The sequence below is a fragment of the Panthera onca genome, chromosome B1 (assembly GCF_046562875.1).
Source record: "Panthera onca isolate mPanOnc1 chromosome B1, mPanOnc1 haplotype 2, whole genome shotgun sequence".
Taxonomy (NCBI): Eukaryota; Metazoa; Chordata; class Mammalia; order Carnivora; family Felidae; genus Panthera; species Panthera onca.
Genome location: NC_138342.1, coordinates 96,850,726 through 96,862,448, shown reverse-complemented (window position 1 = coordinate 96,862,448; position 11,723 = coordinate 96,850,726). Strand labels below are relative to the sequence as shown.

Below are 11,723 nucleotides of genomic sequence, written 5' to 3'. Positions count from 1 at the left end.
ATTAGCTCAAAAATAAAAAGACCTAAATGCTTTCAAAGGAATCTCAGTTCTTCCTAAGAAGCAAAAACTAGGTCTGTTGAGTCTTTTATTGTTTTCTTTGCTGGAAAAAACAGATTTCAATGTTATAAAAATAAAATAAATTCTACCTTTAAATGAAATATCAACACGGTAATGACTTAAACAGTTTATACTTAGCTGATTTTCAGTTTAAAACTCTCACACACACACACACACACACACACACACACACACACACACCAGTTAACTCCACCCCACCAGTCTGAAATCAAAGTCTTTAATTCCTACTTCTCTTTCACACACCACATCTGCTCCATCATCAAATTCTGCTGACTCTAATTTAAAACCATATTCAGCTTTTCTTATCACTACCATCTCATGACTTTGGTCTAAAACACTACCATTTCTTGTTTAGATGATGGCAATATATTTTTTTTTAAACTCCTTTGGGGCACCTGGGTGGTTCAGTCGGTTAAGCGTCTGATTTCGACTCAGGTCATGATCTCACAGTCCGTGAGTTCGAGCCCTGTGTCAGGCTCTGTGCTGACAGCTGAGAGCCCGGAGCCTGTTTCAGATTCTGTGTCTCCCTATCTCTCTGACCGTCCCCCATTCATGCTCTGTCTCTCTCTGTCTCAAAAATAAACGTTAAAAAAATTAAAAACAAAAAAAAAAACAAAAAAAAAACTCCTTAATAAATATTTGACTACTTAATCCAAAAACACTAACGATGTATTTGAAGTTTTATTTTTTTTCTATTTATTTATTTGCTTTTTCAAGTTTATTTTTTTAATTTATATCCAAATTAGTTAGTATATAGAACAACAATGATTTCAGGAGTAGATTCCTTAATGTCCCTTACCCATTTAGCCTATGCCCCCTCCCACAACCCCGCAAGTAACCCTCTGTTTGTTCTCCATATTTAAGAATCTCTTATGTTTTGTCCTCTCCCTGTTTTTATATTATTTTTGCTTCCCTTCCCTTACGTTCATCTATTCTGTGTCTTAAAGTCCTCGTATGAGTGAAGTCATATGATATTTGTCTTTCTCCAATTTCGTTTAGCATAATACCCTCTAGTTCAATGATAGCAATATTTTAAAAGATAGTTTCCTATTTCCAGTTTTAGATTTAAGGAGGTTGGAACTCACCACTCCATCCTAACAAATGAAAACATAAACACATTGAAAAATAAACAATTCTTGGATCCATAACAGAAGGGACGGCACAGGGAAAACCATGGCATCAAGTGTGCTCCTTGGCATTTACCCAAAGGAGCTGAAAACTTATGTCCACCCAAAACCCTGTGCAGGGCTATTTCCAACAGCTTTATTCATAATTGCCAATACTTGGTAACAACCAAGATGTCTTTCAGCAGGTGAATGTATAAACTGTGGTACATTCAGGAAATGGAATATATTCAGTGCTAAAAATAAATGATCAAACCATAAAAAGGCATGAAAGAACTTAAATTCACATTGCTAATGGAAAGAAATCATTATGAAAAGGCTACATACTGTATGATTCCAAAAGTATGACATTTTGAAAAAAGCAAAACAATGGAGACTGTAAAAAGATCAATGGTTATCAGAGTTTAGTGGGGAAAAGAGGTGAATCCATGGAACACAGAGAATTTTTAGGGTGATGAAACTACTCTGTATGATACTGTAATGGATATATATGTCACTATCTATTTGTCCAAACTCCTAGAATGTAAAACACCAAGGGTGAACCATAATGTCAGCTGTGGGCTTTAGGTTATTGTAATGGATCAACATAGGTTTATCAGTTTTAACAAATGGACCATTCTAGTGGTTGCCCCGCAACTCACGTGAGAGAGGAGATATATGGGAAATATCTGTACTCCCTCTTAATTTTGCTGTGAAGTTAAAATTTCTGTAGAAAAATAAAGTTGACAGGAAGGAAGGAAGGAAGGAAGGGAAAAAAAGAGGAAAGGAAGGGGGAGGAATGGAGGGAAGGAAAAATGGTTTTCTTACTTCTATCATTACAGGAATCAATGCATTCTCCAAGCAGCAACTAGTAGGTTCTTTGTAAAATGAAAATAAGAGCATGATAAATTTTGTATCACAAACCCCAATAATGTACTCATATACTACTGAATTAAAAGCTAAAACACATAGCATACCTCAATAGGTGCTCTGTGCCTCCCATTCCCCAACTCTCTGACCTGATCTCCTCCCTACTCCAGTCCCTTAACTCACTCTGCTCCAGTCATGTTGGCCTAGTGGTTGTACCAGGAATGCACTAGGCATGCTCTTGCCATACGGCCTTGGCCATTTGTTTTTTGCCTCTGCTGAGAAGCGTTTGTTTCAAATATGCAAAAGGTATACTTCCTCACCTCTTCCAAATCTTTGCTGAGATAGCACTTTCTCAATGGCCCCTTTTTAAAACTGCTTTGTTACATAGCCTACATCTCTTTGCCCCTTTATTTTTTATCGTCCTTTATAATACCTCTTAAGACACTATATAAGTCAGTGGTCATTTTTGTATCTGTCTATTCCTAATATAATGTAACCCTTACTTTTTATACCCTGTTACACTCACACCCCTAGAAGAGTACCTGTCTCCTAGGAGGCACTGAGTGGGTATTTGTTGAATAAAATATCACTAAAAGATGAAAATGTTATTGAAATAAAACATAATCAAGATATCAAAAGTACACAAAATGCCTCAGGAAAGGATTTACATGTATGTATTCATGTTAAATCTGCAAAGATTTTTTGAAGATCAGTAAGGATAAAGTAGCATGGTAAATACAAAGAATGGGAAGTAAGAGACCTTAGTCCTCACAAAAACATGCTGCCTTTGAAAAATACTAATATTACTTTATTCTTTTTTTGTAATACAGCAAAGCAGGAATGCAATTAGTAAATGAAATGATGTACCAATTAAAAAAGAAATAGAGACAAGTTTCAGGAATTTCAATTTATTCATAAGATCCTCAGAAAACTATCTGCCTAGAAAGTGTATTTACAGACATAAAACTACAGCCTGCACCCAGGTGGTAAACTGTGTAATACTGCATCAGGATCAACTTGCCCTCCCAAATGCAGAAAGTCAAAAGGAATTAAACTTCAAAGAAAAAATAATCTTCTATGCTTACACAGAAGCAAAAATATTATGACATTTTTACTTATAATGAACCTAAGTAAGGTTTTGAGGCTCCTTTCATGCTGATCATGAAAAACAAATCTACCAACCCAAAGTAGCTCTGTTATTTATGGGGGATTTAAACTTTTTGAAGAATGTTTAATTTAGGTTTCTTCTCAAGATTTTTTGCCTTCCCCTTCCCTTCTCTCCAAGTGTGATCTAATTTACACGTTGGGCTAATAATGCTGCAGTATCGTGCTACAGGGTGTTAGATCTAACCCTACAATAAGAACCTAATGAGTCAGCCGGTGATTGGTGGTCTACAGTGTACATTGACATCATTGAATGTGTTATTTCAGAGTACTTTTGGCATTTGTCTCTCCTATCATGGCTATTGGTCACCAGATTGTTATCCCTGGATCCCCCCACAAAGTCAATGTCTTTTTGCAAGTCTTCTCTCAAAGGGAACATGGAACTTTAGCTTATTGAGTGTCAAGTTCTGCAACAGAACATAGCAGAAGTTTCCTTAGCACCTGACAATTGAGTTTTTAGAATATATCTTTTTTTTTTTTTTTTTTAACGTTTATTTATTTTTGAGACAGAAAGAGACAGAGCATGAACGGGGGAGGGTCAGAGAGAGGGAGACACAGAATCCGAAGCAGGCTCAGGGCTCTGAGCTGTCAGCACAGAGCCCGACGCGGGGCTCGAACTCAAGAACTGCGAGATCGTGACCTGAGCCGAAGTCGGCCGCTCAACCGACTGAGCCACCCAGGCGCCCCTAGAATATATCTTTATTAGTTCTATCTTGAATATTGTATACAAGGTGTTCTGGATCAGAGATGTCTTATTATTTACCTAACAAATTGGCTCTCTTTGGCCCAGGCTTTATCCTGCCCCAACATGATGGAAACCAACTCAGATGTCCCACAGGAGTAACTCTATAGTCAAACATAACAGATGGAGAACAATGGATGTTCTCTGTTTACCTAAAGGAGAAAGAACTGTCCCCTCATAGTCCAAAAGAATAGGAGGAGGGGAATGTGTCTTTGTGAGGGGATGGAAAGGATCTTGGGTTCTTAGCCTAATAGTTTGAAATATAAATACATCTTTCCAAAGCCCAAATAAATTCCTGATATCTGTGGATTTTACAACCGAGAGATGTCTTTTATCTTTCCAATACCTTGGTCTTACTTAACCTAGTCCAGGCTTAACCATTTGGCTTCCTTCAGTCAGAGCAATTAACTAGGCAAATGGCTACATGTGTTTCTCATGGTATTTAAAGAGTAAGATGTTCTTGGGGAAGTAAAAGAAAATATTCTTTATCTGTTATTGTATACATTTCCATGGCTCAGAAATGCCAGGACTTTTTATAGAAGCACTGAGAAGCACTGAGTGTGGGGAAGTTTTATTTCCCCACACTGACTCAGCCATTTCTGCCAGTCTGGTGCCCTGCTCCAGGTGAAGCTGCTCTAGGAGGATATATGACAGGAAGTGAAAGGCAAGGCCCACGGCTCTCAGGTGGTTTAATAGTATCAGAGAGGGAAGACTGAGAGAGTATGTTTTCACGATTTTGCAATCAGGGCTCAAGAGATCTATCTGGATGTAATTGTTACATAATAATTTAGAATTGGTAGTTATAGTAAAGTGAGAATTACTAATATATAAGCAGTTGTCAATGTAGATGAGTAATCCACTGTCCTAATGAAGGAGATATTCCCCAGATGAGTAAATGGAAGTATGGTTTGACTCTTACAATAGCACTAAGATAACTGAATTACATGAATAATTTAGTCTTCAAAAACAGTTTTAAGTGTTAAAGTATCATTTTCACATGTTAAAAATATGACTCTCATGAATAGAATGTATTTATTTTATTTAACTCATTAATGAACTGATAAGATGGTGATTCCACAAGCATTTAAAGAACCAAAATATACAGTCCATTGTTAAAGGCATTTTTTAAAAAAGACTATTATAAAAAGGCTGCTAGGCTAAATATAAACCTAGTTAATATTTACAGCCCTTGAAGTTATCTTTTCTACAAAAAGATATACCCAAATAATGGGTAGATTATCCTAAAGAAATGAATACATTTTAGGTGTTGTTAAAACTGCCATAATATTTTTTTTTAATTTTCATAGGCATTAATAATTTTTGTTTTTTTCTCACAGTTTCTCCATTTTGATCAGAAATAATCTTAAGTGGTACTCAAGAAGAAGGCTGGTCACATTTTGTTTTGTTCTGAATGTCTACAACTAAAGGTATTAACTATGTAAACCTCCTTGAACACAAATTGTTAAGCAACTGCCAAGACCTTAGAATTAATTTCTATCCTGAATTTCTATTAAGAAATACAGTATTTGACTTTTTAAAATAAAACCTCTATTGTTTCACCTGCAGTACATGTTGATTTTGAAGAATTTCTGTATATTCAAGGGACTAAAAATATATTGAGGTTTTTGGCTTGCCAGGAAATGAGGCCAAGTACCTTTAGGTATAAAACAGGTAGCAAGCCAGTTTTCCTGGATTTTTTTTTTTTTATCACATTAACTTTGCAAATAAAATACAACTCTTGTTATTTAATAGAAGGATATTCAGTTCTGATTCAGTTAGATTTATTCTGAAACATGACACAGAGTATGTCTTGGTAGTATAAGTGATACTGGTCAAATAACAGGCAAAAGCAGATTCTTATTGACTGTATGCAGGCAACTATATTGCCATAAAAATTAACGAAATAGTAAAATATCTGTTTCTGAAATATGACGGTGGGTCATCAGCAAAGGAATGATATAGGCTCACTGGTGGCAAAGCAAATATTCCTATACTTTCTAATTGTTGCATCAATACTGTTTCTTTTTTCACTCTCCTTCTAGGGCCAAATAATTTTTTGGCAGAAGAAAAGCCAGAATGTTAAAGGGCAAATTCAGTGTGATTGACTCAATTGTACAAGAAAACCAGGAAGTTAACTTAATGATTAACTTCCCATTGTAGCTGCAGTTGAACTTGAATATTTCTTTGAACTGCCTGCAGGTATATAGCGTTGTAAAAGATTGGATTTGTAACCAGCTGTGAGTTTTCAAGACAATGTTTTGGGCTAAATGAATTAGCAAATACCTTCAGCCAGACAGGTTAATGTATGTGTCTAGGAAGACTGCAGCATGTTTAATACGTTGTTTTTCTGTGCCGTTTTTTTTTGTGTGTGTTTTGTTTTGTTTTTCCCTACCACATTTTGCTTGTTTTATTGTACCTTACTTCTTTTTGAAAGAAAAAAATACATTTTGAATTAGATGCAATGGCTCAATATTATTTTTGATAATATATTACTTATATATACCTTATAAGCCTTGAATCCAAATATGAGATAATCACCATAATATCTGTTAAATGTTTATTCTTAGGCAATCCAGAAGTTTTATGCCAAATTAACTACATATGTTTATGTGATTTTTATATGACCCTATACAAAGTAGATTTAGTAGCTACGTTTAATAAAGCATAGCCATCGATTTTCCAAAGTCATGATTACCTTATTTCTCAAGTTAATGATGTTTTATACCTTCCCCCAAGCCATTTATTTAGTCTGCACAGATTGACAGAATTTTAGAACTGAAACTACTTTCTAAATCATGAAACCCAAAGCCTTTCATTTACATATGAGGGAATAAGACAGAAGGGCTTACATGATTCACTCAAAGTCCTACAGCTAGTATGTAGGAATTTCAGCCTGTGACGCCAAGCTCTTAATCCAATATTCTTACTACCATATCACTCTGCTATAATGGAAAGATTAATTTCAAAACTTTTGTTCAGGTAAATTTATAGAGGGTATCTTGGCATCATGTAATTTTTATTTAATAGCCATTTGATGAGTTTGATAAAGCAGTTAAATGAAAGTTGACTTTAATTTTGATGAAGCAATTAAATGAAAGTTGACTTTCTTTTCCACATGTCCAGTATTATAGGTACTAGGCACTTGTAGCTATCGAGCACTTAAAATGTGTCTTGCCTAAGCAGAGATATACCATAAAGTGTAAAACACAAACTGGAATTTGAAGGCTTAAGGTAATGAAAATAATATAAACAAACTCATTATCCATTCTATATTGATTATACAAAGAAATATTTTGGATATATGGGCTCAAATACAATGTATTAAAATTAACTTCATCTTTTTCTATTTCTAATTTTCCTATTAGAACTTTCAAAATTGCATTATGAGGCCCATATCATTTATCTGTTGGGCAATGCTGTTCTAAAGTGAGTTTGAGACCAAACTGATGAATTTAATTTTGTTGACTTCTGAAGACTATATACCTTTATGTTCAACTAATTAAAACTTCTACTTGAAATAACTCTTAGGCAGGAGGGTCCATTAGCATCCATTTTCATAAATAGCTTTTATCTGAAATAAATGACTTATTACATAGCACTAATTTTTACGTTGGTATTTAACTATGTTCACATTCAGTCCCTTACATTTTGTTATTTTTACATGCATGTATTATGTCCTATTGTAGCCACTGCAATTTACACCCCTCAAGGGAAAGGTCCAACAATCATTTGTTTGTGGCTCACATTACTCATATAAAAGGCCACAGGCTATGGATAATTAAATATTAACACCGTGAGCTGCTGTAAACAAAATGCAGAGAAGCTGGTTAATGATGACACTAAATAATTTGACTCAACGCAGAAAGAGAAACAAATTTCAGCTCAGATTGTAATTTAAAGTTTTAGTTAAACAGAATAGAACGAAATTTCTCTGTTATGGTAGCATGGACAGAAAACAAAAAGAGGTTACTATAACCTAAGATGTTGAATAGAAACATATAAGCCTCAACAGAGGCTACTTGGTAGTGTTAGAAGGCATTTATTTCCTCATTGGTCTCTCATGTTTCTGCATTATCTACAAACAAACACACTAACTACCATTGTTTTGAACTCTTTGAAGACTGTTTTTATAGTGAACAGTTTAGAAAAGACTAAATGTTTCCCTCTAGAGTGAAGAGCAGGCATCTCCACTGCTTATTATATTCAAGTTCCCTAAGATTGTGGTTACTCTCTCACAGGTACAGGTACCATTTGGTCCTCTTAGTGTTACCTTGTGAGAATTGGCACTTGGTGCATCATACAAGGAAAAGCTGATACATTGGCTGATGACACTGCTGTAATAAACTCCTTTGCTTCTGACCCAGTAATCTGTTTTTTTTTTCTTTTCCCCAGAAACTATGATTGTTTTGCAGATTAAGTTGTCATCTTACAGAGTAAATTCTTAGACCTTTCACAGTTATTGTCAGAGAGGAAGTATATACACTTTTTTTGTTTTAATATTGAAAAACTTAAGACTCCAGACATGTGCTTAAAATAAATTGTGTAATTTAACAAAGACTCAATAATTTTCCAAAGATTACGAAGATCTTTTGTAGGAAGACAACATCCCAGCATATAAATAACAACAAAAAAGAATTTCCTCAGAACTGAACAATGTAACAAGTAAAATTCTCTTAAGAACTGAATAGAGATCTTTCTTTTAGCAAAACTAGCAAAGGAACATCTCCAAATCTCTCCCAAATAAAATGTTTAAAATTTGTTATCAAATGTTTAACTGTGATATTTTTATTCTACAGTTAACTGAATAAGTATATAACACATATCTCTATACTTAAATATAATTATATAACAAACTTAAATATATATTAAATATGTATACTTATATATTAAATTATATAAGTATATATGTGCATATGTGCACATGTATGTAACTTCATGTGATAATATGAATTCTGGATTTCAAAAAGGTATTTCTGTTATACCTGTTACTATTTTTAATTCCTAAGATAAAGATTTTTTTGCAGTATGCTTAAACAGAGATCTGTGAATCATGCGAACTTCAAATGAACATTACAGTCAAGATTCTGTTACACAGAATAGGCAAAACACTTTTTTTTTTTTTTGAATGGGAAAATGTCCTACAGTGATGTCTACCATATCTCAGTGGTATGAAATGACAACTGATAAACAAAATATGTCTGTGTTAGTCATGGTAAGCACCTGGTAAGAGTTTCATCTGTATTTACCTTTTTTCAAAATACTCATATTTTTGAAAGCAAATGTTTCAATCCTTTCAGAATGAGAGGTACTGCAGCAATTCTCAGATATAGAAACTGATTTAAAAAATCAGTAGTCTGTGGTCTTATTTTATCAATGAGGAAAACAAATTATTTTATTAGAAGTAGAATAGCTCTGGAGAAATCATTTACAAATGCTTCTGTATTTATGATGCAAAGTATAAAACCACTTTATGCAAAATAAATTTTAATAGAATTTGTATTTTACGTCATTCATGTATTGCACATAGCAATGTGAAATTTAGAAGTAGCAGTTTGACAGGCAGATGGAGAAAGTGTTTATGTAGGACAGCATATGTAGGAGGCAGGAAACTCATGACTAAAAGCAAACCAGGAAGTGGTAATTTATATAACCCTGTACAAACCACTAAGTGTCAACAGACCTCTGAACAGTGAGCAATTGACATGTGCAAGGTAATTTTAAGATCTTTTCCATGTTTTCTTCTCTGATGATAAAACTTGATTGTTTTAATAGTGAGTAAATATATTCATTGCACATAACACAAGGAAGCTGAAATACTTTATTATTTTTATTTGTTGGTAATACTAAATTATAGCAACTTGGAAATTGTCTATGGTCCAGAGGGAGTCATTGCTTTTGGGTTTCATTTATAGTCAAAAGAAATTAAACCTACCAGGTCTAGCTTATAAAAACTAACAGATAATTGGACTCATTTCAAGAATAAGCTATTGAAAGCAGTTAGTATTAAGACTAAATTTTGAATTCTTAAAAAAAGTTGTGCCTATGAATGCATATATATGTATTAAAATTATGGGAATGTCTTTGGATATTAACTGTCTCCAATTATCATAAATATTTCTTTAATTGTTTTAATAACTCTACCTAAGGAATCAGAATAAAGGTTGATGCTCATTTTCAAGCCAAAACTAAGTACAAGGTCAGTTAGTTTGTTTTGGGGAAATAAATTACTAGATTAAAAATACAAAAGTATTTCTGTATATGACTCTGTATGAAAACAAATATTTTGTATTAACCAAGAAGATACTAACATCCTCCTCAACTTGAATAAACTTTAGATAGGTTTCCTCCTGACTACAGTCCCTGATTTCCCTCTTCTTACAGCATTTACTTTAGAAAACTTGTCACTGAAAATTATTCCTGTGCCTTACGAGATGTAAATCTTCTACAACCTAAAGATGTCTTTCTCAAGAACCTGGAAATCATCTTTTTGAAATGTAATGATAAAAAACACAGGGTCCATGGACCCTAACTTTGATGAGCCAATTAGCAAACACAGATGGCTTAATCACATGAACCAACTTCCATCCCTATTGTACTCCAGTACATTTGCATTAGCTCACCCCATCCTTTAAAAATCCTTTCGCCTTTGATTTCATTGGAGTTGAGTTCACCCTCTCTTCCCTATGTAAAGTCTCTCTTGTTTAACTCTGATGCAATTTTTTTGACAGTTCATATAACATCCTCAAAAACGGTTCAGTATTAATACATTATTCCCAGGTGCCCTTTCTGAGGCTTTCCCTCCCAAAATTAAAATATATCAATATACCACACCAATAATTGCTCTCTAAAATTTGGGGGAAAATGATAAAATAGATAACATATGGCAACTGCTATAGTTTATGTTTTCAAACTATTCTGAAAAACTATTGAGGATAACTTTAGATAGCTTGCCTTGTTATGTGTTTTTAAGAATCCCATACTACAAATACTGTACATTAAAACCTACTTTTAATATCCTATTGGCAAAAATCTCTAGAGAATGCTGAATTATATATTAATAATAAAAAAACTAAAATTCCAAATATATATAGTACTTGAGAAATAGAATTTTACTTAATAGAATTGTATTTAAGTGAAGAAGAAAAGATACAGTTTTACATAGTATCAGTAACTACACATCAAGATAAGAAAAGATATAAATGACAGCAAATTACTAAAATAGAGATAAAGCTAACAATGTCTGAAGAACCATCCAGCATGCAAGGAGCCCAGAGCCACCAGATAGGACAGATATAACTGAGTAATCCTTTCCCTACTTTTACATAAACTTTTATTTTGAACAAGTCTAAGCAAGTTTTTTCCCATAACTTTCTAAGTTTCTAGAAACACTATGAGATAAAAGAGTAATAAAAAGTAAAGGTTTTAGTAAATTAGGCATTGGCTTTGTTTAATTATAAAGGATTCCAAAAAGAAAAGGAAATAAAATAACCATAAAGTCAATAGCTACTTAATTAAAAAAAATGCTAGGAGAATTTTTTTTTTAATTCTTTGCATATAGTATTTTCTCAGGTTTTCTCATGATAAAAGCAGGAATAGTTCCTTGTTCTGGGCCACTAAGCATTGATTGCCAAGTGTTTGACAGACAAAGGGAGCTGTTTCAGGAAGTCATAAAGAGGTAAAGAATAAGTAGGCTATTAACAGACATTCTCTGAGGCAAACATCATTCTAGGCAAATTCAACCTAAATCAGAAAAATTTGCAACCACA

General features: G+C 33.6%; 1 protein-coding gene across 3 annotated transcripts in view; it reads left to right on the top strand.

The window, feature by feature from the left end:
* Positions 1-9,639: 9,639 nt before the first annotated feature.
* Positions 9,640-11,723, top strand: part of LOC132692166 (bifunctional heparan sulfate N-deacetylase/N-sulfotransferase 4) — a 411,890-nt gene continuing 409,806 nt past the window's right edge. For all 3 annotated transcript variants that reach the window (XM_060654309.3, XM_078445800.2, XM_078445802.2), the window contains exon 1: positions 9,640-9,668. The gene's annotated coding sequence lies outside the window, so the exon portion shown is untranslated. The remainder of the gene's footprint in view (positions 9,669-11,723) is intronic.